General features: G+C 39.2%; 1 long non-coding RNA gene across 1 annotated transcript; it reads left to right on the top strand.

Annotated features, from left to right (window-relative positions):
- The first annotated feature begins 1,555 nt into the window (after positions 1 to 1,555).
- LOC124881811 lies at positions 1,556 to 2,768 on the top strand. Its single transcript, XR_007041754.1, has 3 exons — positions 1,556 to 1,593; positions 2,206 to 2,248; positions 2,478 to 2,768. It is a non-coding gene; the product is annotated as an uncharacterized LOC124881811 (long non-coding RNA).
- Positions 2,769 to 16,122: the final 13,354 nt, after the last annotated feature.

Genomic DNA, 16,122 nt, shown 5'->3' with positions numbered 1-16,122 from the left:
CAGTCACAGCTACAAATTAAAAAACACAACAACATTAACTAAGCACAATTACAAATAACGAAAACACAACAACATTAACTAAAACACAACAACATTAACTAAGCACAATTACAAATAACAAAAACACAACAACATTAACTAAACGGAAGAGGTAGGTCCCAGTGGGAAAACCTGGGAAATCTCTGATTGGATGACGCCACTTTTGGCTTTTCAACTGGAAGTTAGGGCTTTAGCTCTTTCAACGTTTGGATATGCGGGAAGACAGTCACAGCGCTATGTATTGCCCAAGCTGCGGAAAAGAGTTGGTTGAGCTGTCACCAAACTTTTGCAGCAGCTGTGGCAAGAGGATTCAAGAACTATGTTTTGGAGCTACTCCACAGCCTTCAAGTAAGTTCATAAGCATGAAAAATTGTTTATTTGTCTTATGGATGTAGTACCTTGTTAACGTTAGCGTCATAGCAAATTGTCAATTCATGATCAGTCAAAATAGTAAATCGGCTATTGACTAATAAATTACCAACCAGTATTATGATCTGTTTGTATCCAAATGTGTGGTTTAAAAGTAAAGGTTTCCATCATTCTGTTTTGACTGATATTAGTATTTAATTGGTCCATTTGGTTGTTATTGCAAAATGTAGCACAAGAATTAAAAGCAAAAAGAACAATTTTGACAATATTTTTTAACATTTCTCAGTCTTTCACATCTTTTTTCTTTCAGATAAATGTTGGCTTGATGGTAATTCAGAAGGGTGGTCTAAGCCCACAGCGTGGAAAAACTATTTCCCTTACAACAGACCCAGATATCTCTGCCACAACTCTGCAAAGTCAGGCTGTTGAAAAATTGAAGGACGTCAACAAAGGTGTAAAAGATGGGCATTTCCTTCTTCTGTATCATTAAAATCCCTGGTATATGAAGACCTTTTACCCTTGCTGGTTAAAAGGCTGAAGTTGGCAAGTCATATCGAAGGATTACTGTTTTCATCTGCTTGAAAAGGCACATTGAAGAAGGTAAGCTGTGATGTTTGTGTGTGGAGTTTGGCACACATTGCCTAAACTTCAACAAATGTAAATTTTGAAGTTGTGCAAGTAAGCATCACTGGCATAAACCAATCAAGTCAATCGCATACATACATTAGCTCCTACATGTCAAGTTACTTCCTAGAAACTTGAAAGCTTTGGTATCTGCCGAGTCATGAGTTTTTACCAATGCTGTGTTTATGCATTTGGATATGACCTTACATAGTTTAACGAATATAGTATTATCACTTAATAGAAATACATTTTTTTGTTGTTTGTTTTTTGTATATTTTGCAGTTGGAAATTTGTCAGACTTGTCTGACTCTGACCCAGAGATTGTTATAAAAAAAATCCTCAGAGTTTGATCTTGCTGATACACTGGTAAGTACAATTTAAAATGTATTTGGTCTGTCCTTCTTGTTTTGGTTGTTCGATGATCACAAGCACCATTTACCTTTTACTTCAGCTCCTTAGAACTATGTAACTGTTTTTGTGTGAAATGTGTTCTATGTCTTTACTTCAGCCATGGGAACCTTGGGATGAAAGCAGTCCTTTACAAAAAGTGGCTGAGACAGAGTAAGTTATATTTTAAGAATATATCATAGCATGATGTGTGTATGTGTACCAAAAGTATTTTAGCATTTACTGTATTTGCATGCAGTATGTATTAATGCTATGTAGGTTGGCTCTTTGTCCTGTATGTGGTTATTGGAACATATCCTATAAAGTGCTTGTATTGCTTGTTTATTTTCTGGATGCTTGTTTGTTTTTGAAGTGTCTAATATACAGGCATGGAAATACTTATTAGACAACCCTTGATTTCTTCAGCGTCTTGTTCATTTTACTGTCTGGTTCAAGTAAAGGTAGATTTGTTTAGGCAAATACAATAACAAAAATAGCTCATAAGAGTTTACTTTGAAAACTTATCTCTATTAATTTTCTGCAAAAACTGTTGCGAGAATGACCAAAATCACTTCAATAGCTATGATATTGCACTGCCAAAAACAGTGCTTTTAGGCATTCCTTGTTTTTTTTTTCTCTTTTGTTTTTAGTCACATAATGCACAGAGGAGTTATAGGGCAATAAAATAAACAGAACATAGAAGAAAACGGGATGGTCTCATAATTTATTCCATGACATCATATTTTTGTAATATGCAATGATATAAGCTTTTCTTTGCCCTCTAAGGAATGGTGTTGGGGATCTTGTGCTTTCAAATTAAGCACTACAGGTACAAATTCCTTTTAAGTCTTTGTTTTTTTGCCAACTTTGTTATATTTGTAGCATTTACAGCAATTTTTGGATGTGAGTGGAAAATGCAGAATGTGAACTTTTTTCAACTGACATTCATCTTGCACCACAATTCACAGATTTTCCTCTCCATCCTTTAAACTGTTATATTAAAATAGTTCTAAATTGGTCAAACATTAATTTTCACTCACTAATGTTTGTGTTTTTAGGTAACACATTTGAATAACAGAAACAATCCAGGCACCCCTGAATGTCTCACTGTCCAGATCTCCTGTTACAGGTGTGTAGTATCTCCTGTAATTATTACAGGGGATAAGACTTTTGTCATAAATCAAGTGTTTGGTTCTAGAAACTGCATGCTTATGTATTTTTGTTTTCATATATGGTGTGTGCACATTTTCTGTCTGCGGAAACTACACCAACCTGTTTGAACCCATTGTGATTGATGATGAAGACGATGTTGAAGATCTTACTTATGACAAAGAGAAAGACCTGCCCACAGAAGAACCTGTGTTAGTAATTTAGACATTTTGTATTCAATTAACCAGCACCTGTTCCTGCACATAATCACATTATGCAAAGTTTGATCAATTAGTAAAGAAGTACATTCACTGTGTTTAAAATGATGTTTTTTTCTAGAGAAACAAATGTGCAGGCACATGAAATTATTGCACATCTGGTACTGGCAATTGACCACAAGGTCAGCAGGTTCAATATATGTCGGTCAGATGTGTGGGATGGAGCTGTTCGTGGATTTTAACGCAGCACGTATTCTAACAACAATGACATGTTCATCATGCTTAATGATAATGCTGGCTGCTTTGAAGAAGGGTTGGATACAGGTGGCCCAAGGCGTGAATTCCTCACACTTCTCAGGAGCCATCTGAGAAATCGTCCCATCTTCAGTGGACCCCCAGAAAACCGTTATCTTGTATGCAATTAAAGAGGTGAGTCTTTTTAGGTATAGTGAAGTGGTTGTACTACTAAAATCAAAATTTTCAGAAACATCTGTTCATATTTTTATCATGGGCAGATTTAAATAGTAACTTACCACAATAATTCTGTGCTCTGTATAACAGCTGCCAGGGAAGATGTGTTAGGGCTTGCGAGATAGAGGATCCCGGAATGCAGACTAGCAGGCAGCATGATGGTAAGTGCAAAACGATTTAATAAAAACCAAATACTCACTCTCATAAGAGGCAGGAACAAAACAATAAACTGACAGGCAGGACAGGCTTGGCATGATCCACAAAACAAGACGTGAGCATGATTTGGCAATAAGACATGATTTGAGAAATATTTCCGCGAGGAGTAAACAAGACAGGTGTGTATATATGGAGTGTAACCAGGTGAAAGAAGAAGACAGATTAACTAGGTGCAGGTGAACCGGATAAAGTTAATTAACAGACAGAACAAAACGTGGCTGGAGCAAAAACAGAGACTCTTGAATACAAACAAACAAAAACTAAAGCATGACCAGAACCAAAAACCAAACTTGACAAAACATGAACAAGACTAAAACATGACCAGAAAAATAAACAGAAACATGATTCAAAACCTGAACTGTGAATAAGACCAACAAAAACCCCAAAACACCCACAAATAATAACAAGACAAGTATTTTTTAGCAGGAAAGATGATTGCTGTATTCATTGTACATGGAGGACCAGCACCACATTTTCTCTCAAAGAACCGGGTCAACCACATGATAGGGAATCCAAGTTTCAACACCACAGGAGAAGATGTGAAAGATGAGGAGATAGGGAAAGTTCTACAGCAGGTAAGAAATAACCTAGGCTCAGGGAACAGATTTACTGCAGGACAAGTGGAGATTATTTTGCTGTTTAGATAAAGATTATGGTTGAATTAATTATTTCTGGTTTTGAAAGGACATATGTCAGTCTCTCTCAACAAATGTGAAGTCACAAATTGAATAATTCTAATCCTGTACTTGTCTAAAGATGTCAAATTGATATTTTGGTAGTTTTCCTTACAATAAACTTGTTCTATAGGTCCTGGAAGCAGAATCAGAGGAATCTCTGCAACATGTAATTTTGCAAAACAGTACCATGTTCCAAACTGCTGGATGCCTCAGAGGTGTGGAGATGTGTGAGAAGCAAGCTTTCGTGGAGGAGTATCTTAAATGGTACATCATTGACAGAAACCACAGTGCCATTCAACGGTAAGTTTAAATCTGTCTGCCATTAATGGCTGAAAATATTTAAAAACTAATACGTGGTTCTAAGCTTGTTACTTAAGCATTGCCAGTTGTTTACAGCAGCCACTGATATCATGAGAACTTTATTTATTATGAAAAGCTAATTAAGTAACAACCATGCAATCTGATGAGAAACAGCAAATTATTACTTGCCAATTTTTAAGTTTCATCACTTGTATCATCCACTAACAAATGTATGTATAATAGAGTTTGTCTGTCACCAGAACTTTAAAATTCTTTAGAATCATTCATGCTACATGACTACTTTTTAAAAGGGATTTCTAAAAAAAAATGCCTATTTGACAAACATTGATTTATTGCAGTGTGAAAACATTATTTCAAAAAATGCTTAAATCATAATTATGTTTCTTTGTTTTTTGCTTTTACTAAGGATTTCTGCACACTGTGAATGGTTTATTTATGAGTGGTCCTACATAAACACCTGAGCTTTACTTGTTGTATGACATTATTAATTTAAAATTTGTCCAAATATATTAAACTAAAGCTCTCATTGGCATTTACACACGTTGACGGATATGGAATAGTTCATATCTATGGTATAAATCAAATACAAACCTGTTTATGCATTTATGCTTAACAGATTCAAAGATGGACAGGCAAGTCTTGGTTTCATCCATGCATTGCAGCAGCATTCCAGTGTTCTGTCCCCAGTCTTATGCTTCTCTGCCAAGGCCCTGACTGCTTCAGACTTGGAGACCATGTTCAGACCAAATCTCAGCCCAGCAGGAAGCAACAAGTGGCAGAAGGAGGCCAAAACACGAAGCTTTTGGGCAGATTAGCTCCTTGATTCTGAAGGTTTGCATGGACGGATTGTGTTATCATTAAAACATTTTTTTTGTTATAATGAAAGGAATGCAGAAATAAACAAATTAATTGTCCTAAATGCAGAGTCCAACAACTACAATGTTTACCTTCTTTCAGAAGAAATGACGGCTGTATCTATGGAAGAGCTGTTGATGTTTGCTACAGGTCTGGCAGCATGTCCACCAGTAGGCATAATGCCACCTCCACACCTCGAGTTTTTAAGTAATTCCCCTTTTCCAGTTTCCAACACCTGTGCACATACACTGAAGCTCCAAATTTTTTGAATCATACAGTGTTTTTAAGGCAAACATGGACTTTGGGATCCAGAATGCTCCAGGATTCGGCTGTTATTAAATCTCAAAGGTCAAATGTCAGTGACTGATTCCCGTCCAGCCTAGTTCAGATGATGTTAGCATACTACCACTGTAAGGTACTATTGTAACACATTGTTGCAAAAAGCCACTTTTCTATTTTGCTAAACATTCTTGCTGTTTTTAGTTCTCAGAGCTAAATAGTTTACAGTATAGGCAAGTTGAAAGAAATGCTGGACATGTTGCTACAGAGTTTTATTCACAATGTGAAGTGTTAAGTCTGACTTCAGGGTTTAGACTGAATATACAGGTCATTTTAAATGTTTGAATCCATTTGTTGTTTTGTATGTTCTGAATAATGTATCACTTTTCATTTTAGCAGAAGGAACAGGAAACAAAAGATTAAAAATTTAGGTTCAGATAGTTTGTCTAAAACCTGGCTATGACTTTGAGCAATAAAATACAGTTCTGTGGCCGATTCCCAGTCTTGTGGCTGTTGTAGTCCATTTTGTTGTACAGCCTGTTGAAGGTATTCCTCACTGTTTTGATCACCACACAATTCAGTCGCTTGCCTTGCTACAGGGAACACATCCAATTCCCTCTTCTCAACAGCAAATCCACAGTCTCTTGAACCATATCTGCAAAATCAGAATAGAATTAATAATAGAATTATGAAGGATATTTTCCACATGTACTACAAATAGTTTAAAATGTCAGATTGGTTTGCTGGGTAAATGGATTTGTATATGTTAGCACCAGAAGTGACTGCTCATAAATTAACAACTGTATCTTGTACAATGATTAAAATATATTTACCAACTTGTGCTATAACAATATTGCATTATTATGTAATACAAAAGGTGATTTATTTCTGTGAAGATACCAATTACCTGTGAGGCAAGAGATAAAGTTCATTTGGAATCCCCCCAGGACATGATGCAAGTCCTGTGTTTGTTCCAGAGATCTTTGCATTCATCAGGTCTTTCTGCAAAACACTGCTGATGCAGAATCTCAGCTGGCATTGATGTTCGTGGCTTCCACGGAAGTTTCCAGAGTCTCTTAGATCTCCAAACAAGTCCATCCAAAACTGAGACCTGGGGATACATTAAATTCAAAATTGTTCTGTTCCTGGTCATTTAATCATTATTAAAGAAATGTCTCCCCCTTTCCATTTCTACTCATATTGGTATTGTATGATAGAAATGTGTGTTAAACAAGATATTGTGTCTATTCCACAGACATAGCCTAAAAATGTTGATGTACCTTCTGTAACCAGACAGTGGAAAATACTCATTTGCTTATGGTAAGTAATTTTGAGAGCAAACTCAATATGGCATGATAGTTTGCAAACCAAGAAAATGTTATAAAATCAATGCTGATCAGCTTCCACTGTACATCGCATCTACCAAACACAGATGTACCCACCTTACTCTTCTGAAAAAAGACCACCATAACTTGATGCGTTGATTCCCTTTTGACGATCCGTAACTGGCTTGATGATCCAGCATAGTCCGTATGCGCATGATGGAGGATACACTGTATTGCTGCCATAGTCCCATTCTCAGTCCCGAGGTCTGTTCGTAGTCTCATTGGTATCACTCCAAGACTCTTGACACAATTTATATAATTGAGAGCAATCACAAAAGGATTGTTCTTTGTATTTCCACAAACAAGCCACATCATTCTTTTTGAAAAACCATCTATACATCCTGGGAGCGGCAAGCCGAATGGCTTCAGTTTGTCGTAACCATCTACATGCAATATGTATTTGGGCCCCATGGAGTGATACGTGCATCTCGTAAACCTCCTGCGAGTCCTCAGGGCGATTCCTTGAGGATTCAGATGTCTCAGCAGTCTCATAACCCCATCACGTTTGACACGTACCTTGTGTTTTTGTTTGAGAACTTGCCACATGGTCCGATAGCCGAACAATTGCCCTGGTCCTCTCAGCTCTGTCATAATGGCATGTCTCACCTCATGAAGTGGTGAGTAGTTGCGTCGTCTGTATAGTCCAGCTTCTTTTAAATGCGTCTTCAGCGAACGCACACTAACTGAAACGTTGTGGTTAGTCCTAAGCATGTCCAGTAACACCTCGTATATATGTCCTGACTCAAAATATTTGTGCATAGCGGTAGCTACATCTAGATCACCAGTAATATTCATGTTTACAAGAAATGCGCTAAAGCCCAAACATCCGATTCAAAAGCCAAAAGTGGCGTCATCCAATCAGAGATTTCCCAGGTTTTCCCACTGGGACCTACCTCTTCCATTTAGTTAATGTTGTTGTTTTTTTGTTATTTGTAATTGTGCTTAGTTAATGTTGTTGTGTTTTGGTAAGACGTCATACTGTTTCGGATATGTTGTTGTGGTCTTAAATCTGTAGTTGTGACTAGTGATTTGTTGATGTGGTTTGCACTTCAGGGCCACCGTAGTTTTCAGGGTATCAGAGGTAGCATGCAGGCCGAAAATAGGAGAAAACTACATATCTTCTCAATCCCTTTTCTGTATTCCTCATGCCTAAACTGCATGTTGACCTTTGTAGCACTGCCTCCAGGCTATATGCTTTCACCTTTTCTCTGAGATAGAGGGGGCTCCTGCATAGGGAATAGAAGATAAATCACAGCTGCTGACTGTAAATGCAACAGTCAACAATACGCGCTGGCGTGTGTGCTCTGCTCAAACCCTTGTCTTTTGGTTGCAAAATCCATCTCATCTCTTCCACACACTCACAAAGATGTTCCCAGGATCAGTTCTTTGGAGTATTATATCTACAAGTGCACCCTGAAAAATTCATCCATCGCTAAAATGCACTTGGCATAATGATAGTAAAGAGTGTGTTGTGGGGGTATTCTCTTTTCCGAGTAAAACACAGGGGTCATTAGGAGTCATTTCTGGTCAATTTTGTATGATCAACCATGCTCCAGAGAAAGAGAGGGGGAAAAAGCCCATTTACTTCTTTTGCATTGGGAATTCATATTGGAAGAGATCAAAGGGGACAGACAAAGAGATGAGAGAATCGACATCTTCTCGTCTCCATTTGGCTCCCTGTGAGAGCAGGAAAATTACTTTAAAGCTGATGTCCTGATGAAAGAAACAGGCGTTATGCCTGATGTATTCCTCCAGAGGTGGAATCAACACTATGAATGACTCAAAGGCAGATGGAAGGGGGAAGGAGGCAGAACGTTTGTTTGAGAGAACCAAATGGGGGGTTTTTTGGAGAAGGGATGAGGGTACTGTTTGACAGCAGTGAACAAAACACAATTCGCACATCAGGAGATGTGACTGGTTCAATACTCAGCACTGTTATTTCTGGTGTTTGCATAAAAGTGCAGCATATGCCATCAGATGGTGAGCTAATTTGTAACATCAGTCTGGGGATTTTATCAGACTTAGCACCATCAACATGTCCATTTCTAAAATGGGATTCTGTGTCATGTTCAGTTACAGCCTCTCTGTTTTTCTGCAGAATGGGTCACGGGAAAGGAAATAACCTCCAAGCAAAGAGACCTGAATTGTAATTTTCCTGACAGAACTGTCAAAGCACCAAGCTATGCTAGTTACACATAAAGCCAATAGAAATGAAAACACTGTCAGTGAAAAGACTCATGGGGTAACGGAGATGCCAAGAGCAGGGTGAATCACTTAGCAATCTGTGCTCCTCCATTCTGCAGCTGCCACCCACCACAACACATCTGCCACTGGGAGAAAAGACTCACAGATATACAACCACAACCCAAGGAATTGCTACAAGATGCAAAAGATCATTCCTTTAAATTGAAATTAATTTGCAGCTAAATTTGAGTTTGTATCCATGTGAACATGTGGAACTGTAGAAACCCACATTCAGGTCACACGCAAACATGCAAAAGAAATTCCTGTAGTTTGAAGAAGATCATTTAATTTCTTTGCGTTAGGCCAACATTTATTATAATGAACTCCACTCTTGTCTTATCTCTTGGAGGAAGAGGCTCGCCTAAATGTGTAGCTAATAATCACCTTCAGCAGTTCCACTTTTATTGTAATTCACATTATACAGGCTGAACTCACAGGCATAAGCCAAAGCTCATTTCTACAGCTCTGAAATGTACGCAGATGGAGAATTATCCATTGCAGCTGCTCTCAAATATTGTATAAGATAAACCATCTCAGTATTGCCAAGTTTTTCAAAGACCGCAAAATTGACAGACATTTTGAAATTGCAGAGCGACAGGACAAAACATTTTTAGCTTTATGTCTTGTTTCTTATCCACTACCACCACGTGACTGGTTAAAGGATGCAGTTTAATTATTTATTTTATTTTTACCCAGTGAACTGGGTGCTGGTACAGTTGAAAGTGCTGTGGTCTTGCAGCAAGAAGAACCAAGGTTTGAATCTGAGCCAGAACACTTTCTGCATGGAGTTTGGATGGTCTCCCTATTCATGCATGGGTTATCTCTGGGTAAATGCCCTCTACAAATTGCCCTTAGGTCTGAGTGTATGCATGCATGGTTGCCTTTGCATTGCCGACAATGGACTAGGAACCAGTCCAGGTAATGCCCCACTCTCACCCATTGACCCAGGCACTAGACCCCTATGATAACCTTGTAATGATTAAGCAGGATAAGGAACCGGTTGGATGGATTTTCACACAGAAGTTGATATTTCCAAGTTTCAAAATGGAGAAGTTAACAGAAGAGTCTCAGGCTAACCTTAAAATCCAATAAAGCTGCCTTGCATCTCAAACTTTTGACAAGTAATGAAAAAACAGTTGTTTTTGCACGTTTTAAAATTTGAATCTCACTAAAATAAAAGATGGACAGTAGAGTATAACTGCCTTCTGTGAACATGTTATTACTGTGTTTGAAAGTACAAAATGCTGAGAAAGGCAATACAAGCTATTAACAATGGGTTTCTCTGCATTTTGTGCTTTCAAACACAGTAATAACATGTTCACTGAAGGCAGTTGTACTGTTCTGTCCACTGTTTAATTTAAAGATCATATAAATTAGCAAAACCTGCTGCTTTTTCAACTTGGAAACATAATGAGTTTGATGTCATTCCCAAATCCAAGTTTAGATTTATAGGTTCACTTTGTAGATTTAACGGTTCCCTTAACACAGCAGCACTCCTTCCTGGTCACCAGCTTCAGAACTTTGGAACTGAAGCTGTTGACTGTTATACTTATTAGCTCTACATGACTGTTGATTCATTCATGTTTACATAGTAAATTACTAAAATCAAACTATACTCTTCTGAGTACCACTAAAATCAGCCCAAGTACATAAGCCTTCAAACACCAGCCTGCTAACAAATATACAGTGCTATATAAAAGGAATTTGCCTGATTGTTGCTTGACCCGCAGAATCAAGAAATCACTTGAAAAAAACCTGCATAATAACATGAAGTAGGCTAAGAGAAGTCACAAACCAATGCATAATACTCTGATCTAGGAGAAAAAGAGACGAGAAACACTGACATCTATGTGCCTTGAAAGAGTTACAAAGCCATTTCTAAGGCTTCTGGACTCCAGCCAACCACAGCGAGAGCTATTATCTCCACATGAAGAAATGAATGAGAGTCTTGTTTTTTAAGTCTCTAAAATCTTGTTGTAGGAGCCTAAACAATGTGTTATACAGGGTGTTTGTTAGTTATGAGGCTGGTAACATGCTTAATTTGGTCAGATGATGTGGGTGGAGCCTAGGGAAAGAAGGAAGGTTGAGGTGGGAGACGGAAAAGATGGGGAGTGGAGCCTAACAGTCTTTTTACCTCCCTCTCTCCATTTGTTTAACTAACAACATGTGGATAAGTGGTTTTTCCTTATTTTTCTCTTTTGTTGTACATGTTAGGTTCATTAAGTAAACATTAAATGCAAGACATCTCTGAGAATTATTATTATGTTTTGTCGAGATGAGACATGCTGGAGGTAATGGGAGCGTCAGGCTCAGGTTTCATTTAATGAGGATCTACATTTTTGTCAAAAGACTGCTTCACATGAATTCTGGATTTAAAAAGACATACTAGATATTTTCTGGATTAAAGATCAAGCTGGAAAGAATAGACAACGGAAAGTGTAACTGGCAGTATTTTCTGTTGATGGATAGCTGATAACAAGGACCGCTGCATGCTGGATGTTTCGGCTAATTGCTACCTTGTGAGGACAGCCAGGTGCAGTGGCTTTTAGTAAATAACGAGTGGACAGCTTGCTCAATATGGATGAACAGGATATTGGAAAGCAGACAGTAAAAATGACTGAAAAAGCTATGGAAGAACAAAGGGTAGACAAATCCAAGCTCACAGATACAAGTTATCCCAGCTAACTACCATGAAACAAAAAATTGAGCAGTTAATGAACGATGATGGAAATGCTGACACGGTAAAAAATAATCTCCGTGTTGATTTTAGTAGACTGCAGCAGTACATGACAGAGGAGTAGTTTTTGAATGATGAAAAGGACTGGTTCGATCCTAAAATGGATACAATCAATACGTTTTTCTGGAAATGCGAGGATTGGATAAAAGAGGTTTTAAAACGTACTGAAATGGCTGAAAGGTGTGATAAACAGGTAACACCTGAAGACAGTAGGTCAGCTTTGTCAAAGTCTACAAGGCACAGCATGCATGGATCACAAAGTGGAAGCGTTTCTTCAACGTTTTCATCCATACGAATAAAGGCAGAAATGGAGTGTGCATCATTACAGGCTAAAGCTGCTGCTTTGCAGGAAAAAATGGCAATTGAAAGGGAAGAAGCATATTGACATGCACAGACAAGATTTAGATTAGCTCAAGAAAAACTGAGATGCAGAGTCTGAAGCTGAGCAGCAAAGAGTGGAAGCGGCTATAAAGGCTAAGAAGGAAATGCACGCCATACAGACTGCCTTGGCTGAGGCAGATGCAAAACTGGAAGTTTTGCAAAAGAATGAAAGTACTCAGGGGGTTAAAGGCATTGTAGGAACAGATAAAAGGGAGGATAAAAGAAAGACAAATGCCACCATACCACAGCAGCTGTATAGTGTGAAGCCAACACCTTCTGAGGATCATATTGTTCAGTCCATTAAACCACGAAGTTCTCCAAATACTCCGATTGGAAATTTCAATGATGGATCAGTGTTAGATGGTCTTTGCAAGGCAGTATCTCAGCAGGCTACTGTAACTGAGTATCTCGTTAAGAATCACAAAGCATCACTTTTGCCTGACCTAACAATTCCAATATTCAAAAGAGACCCATTGGAGTACAAATCCTTCATCAGGGCAATCGAGCATGGAATTGAAGGTCGTACTGACAATGATTCAGATCGTCTTCAGTTTTTGCTGCAGTACACAGGTGGACAACCACATGAACTAGTAAAAAGCTGCCTCCACATGGAACCTTCAGTGTGTTATGCTCATGCTAAACAGATGTTGAATGACTTTTTTGGTGATGACTATAAAATAGCTGAAGCATATATAAATGAAGTATTGAGCTGGCAGACAATCAACCCAGAAGATGGTGGTGCTTTACAATCATTTGCATTATTTCTGACAGGATGCTCCAATGCCATGGCAGATATTAAGTACATGGAAGATTTGGATAACAGGACTAACATCAAGGTACTGCCTGCCTGCCAAAAGAATCCTGCAGAATCTGTGCCAAGAAAAATATGGATGGGATCAAAATCTCCCAGAAAACATTGTAAGGAACTTTAAACAATGGGTTGAAAGTTTGCAACTTCTTAAAGACTTTGGAGTTTCCAGATGTGTTAAGGAAAAACAGTTTGGTTAAGGCTCTGGTTAACAAGCTTCTGTACAATTTCAGAGAAACATGGAGAAAGAAGGCTTGTGACTTGCAAGAAAACAGAAAGAAAAGAGTGAAGTTTAAAGACTTTGTTGACTTTATAAATAAGCAAGATAAGTACATGCTTCACCCACTGTATGGAAATATTAAAGATTCAGCAAATGTAAAGGAACCTGCAAAACAGAAATTGAAGGAGCAACTTTCACAAACAGTTCAACAAAAAAGGGTGTTCACAACGACAGTCTTTCACCCCAAAGGTGAAAACAGACATACAGACAGCTGCAAGCAGGGAAGTCAAAACGCCCAGACACCCCACCTGGATGCAAAGAGGAAACCTTGTGGTTTCTGTAAAGGAGAGCAGCACACTCTTTCATCCTGCAGAAAACTAAGGACTAAAACACATCCTGAGAAAATAGACTTTTTGAAAAGTAAGGGGCTTTGTTTTGGCTGCTTAAAACATGGTCACATGAATAACAGCTGCAAAGAAAGGGCTCAGTGTCAAGAATGTTCATGATTGCATCTTACACTACTGCATGTTACTCCTAAAGATTCAGGACAGGTAACAAGATAAAGCTGTGAAAGACAGACAATATCAAGCGCTCTTGTCCAGATGAGTGAAAGTTTTGGGGCAAATGGGGTCGGTAAGGAAGATTGTGTTCTGTCCACTATCCCAGTACATGTTAAGTCACAAAAGGGAATGGAAGAAGGAACTACTTATGCCTTTTTGGATCCAGGTAGCTCTGCCACCTTTGCCACAGTGTCGCTCATAAACAGGCTATGTATGAAAGGGCGTAATACCAACATTTTACTGTGCACAATGGGAAAAGAATCTCTTGTGAACTCTTCTGTTGTCAGTGGGCTTGGAATCAGTAGCCTGTATGGTGATCAGTACATATAACTTCCAGAAGTATTTTCACAAGAAACTATTCCTGCAGCCAAAGAGAATATTCCCTGTCAGGAGGACATTAATATGTGTCCACACTTGAAGGGTGTAAAGTTTCCTACAATCGAAGCTGAAGTTGGATTGCTGATTGGAGCAAATGTTCCCGAGGCAATGGAACCACTACAGATAATCAGCAGTGTCGGAAATGGACCATATAGTGTGAGTACCAGGTTAGGATGGACAATAAATGGACCACTCAGAAGTGGAAGTGCTTCAGTGCACAAAAATCAACTTACAGAAGTGACTGTTAACAGGATTTCAGTTGCCAGGTTAGAAGAACTTTGGCAGTTGCAGTTCGAACAGGATTTTCCTGACATTGGACAAAGTGAAGACACAGAAATATCTAAAGAAGATCACAAGTTCATTGAGATGGTGTCTCAGTCTTCAAAGCTTGTTGACGGTCATTACACCATTTGCCTTCCTATGAGAAACAAGTCCCGGACTTTGCCAAATAATCGATTTATTGCAGAACAACGTGCATTCAACTTACGAAAAAGGTTTTCTAAAGATGTCAAGTTTTATGAGGAATGTGTTACTTTCTGTCATATTGTTTTTAACAGATTTGACCCACATGCAGAAAGCAATTCAAGAGACTGAGTTTAACGGTAAGGAGTTTATTTACAGTGTACTGGAAAGTGCAGGAAACTGGAACTGGGACACAAACTGTAAAAATAAACAGAACGGTAAGCAAGGGAAAACTCAGGACCTATATTCTTAAATAATAATTCAGTCTTACTGGATAGATGGGGAGATCCGCCAGAGGGGGTGTGGAGAGATCAAAGGATTGTTTACCTGTGAGACTGGAGACTGTGAATACTGGAGTGCCAGGATGTTAATAGGTCCAAGAGTATCTGATGTTGGTGCAGTGGATGAAGGAGGGTGGACAGGGTTCGCAGAAGGAGGTTCAAGGAACGAAGAAACCAGGAGGCTGCCAGCCGATTTAATCCAACGAAGTAACGGGAGGCTTGAGTCTTTATTCATGGAGCAGGATAGCTTCTTTCCAGAAGATGGTAATCCAAGCAGAGTTCGATGCTGAGGACAAAGTGAGGTTCAGGTAAACCTGCAAGGTAGCAAATCCAGAATTACAAAAGTAACAAAGCAAGGTCAAGGCAAAGGTAATGTGGCTTGAGCTATACCACTAACGGCAACACTCTGGCAATGAGTTGCTAGCAGCCTTCTCCTTAAATACTCATCTGGTGATGATCAGGGAGAATAGAGAACACCTGTCACCTCTCCTCCAGGTTCCAACACCATCTAGAGGCTAAACACAGTAAACAGCACCAAACAAACAGACATAGCAAAATCCTGACATCACCCCCTCCCCCCTCAACGGCAACCACCTGGTGGACCTGAAGACGTGGAAGGACGAGAAGAAATGAAATCCGTGATCAATGATGGATCACAGATAAATGACCGGGGCACCCAAGAACGATCCTCCGGACCGTACCCCTCCCAGTCAATGAGATACTGCCATCCGCGACCTCGTCGATGGGAATCGACGATCCATCAGACCGTCCAGACAGGGTGCCCCGACCGGTCCAGGGTGGGTGGTGGGGGTTCAGCCGGAGGGCAAGAAGTACTGGAAATGAAAGGTTTGACCTGAGACATGTGAAACACAGGATGAATACATAGGCTGGAAGGCAGTCCAAGACAAAGGGCAGAAGGACAGATTACAGAGTCAATAATGTAGGGACCAATGAAGCGAGGAGACAGTTTTTTGGACATAGCCTTCAAGGAATGTCCCGAGAGGACAACCAAACGTTTTGGCCAGGACAGTATGCAGGAGCAGGCCGCCGCCTGCGGTCAG

Source organism: Girardinichthys multiradiatus, chromosome 15, assembly GCF_021462225.1.
Source record: "Girardinichthys multiradiatus isolate DD_20200921_A chromosome 15, DD_fGirMul_XY1, whole genome shotgun sequence".
In the NCBI taxonomy this organism is placed as follows: Eukaryota; Metazoa; Chordata; class Actinopteri; order Cyprinodontiformes; family Goodeidae; genus Girardinichthys; species Girardinichthys multiradiatus.
This window is presented reverse-complemented; position numbering and strand designations above follow the sequence as displayed.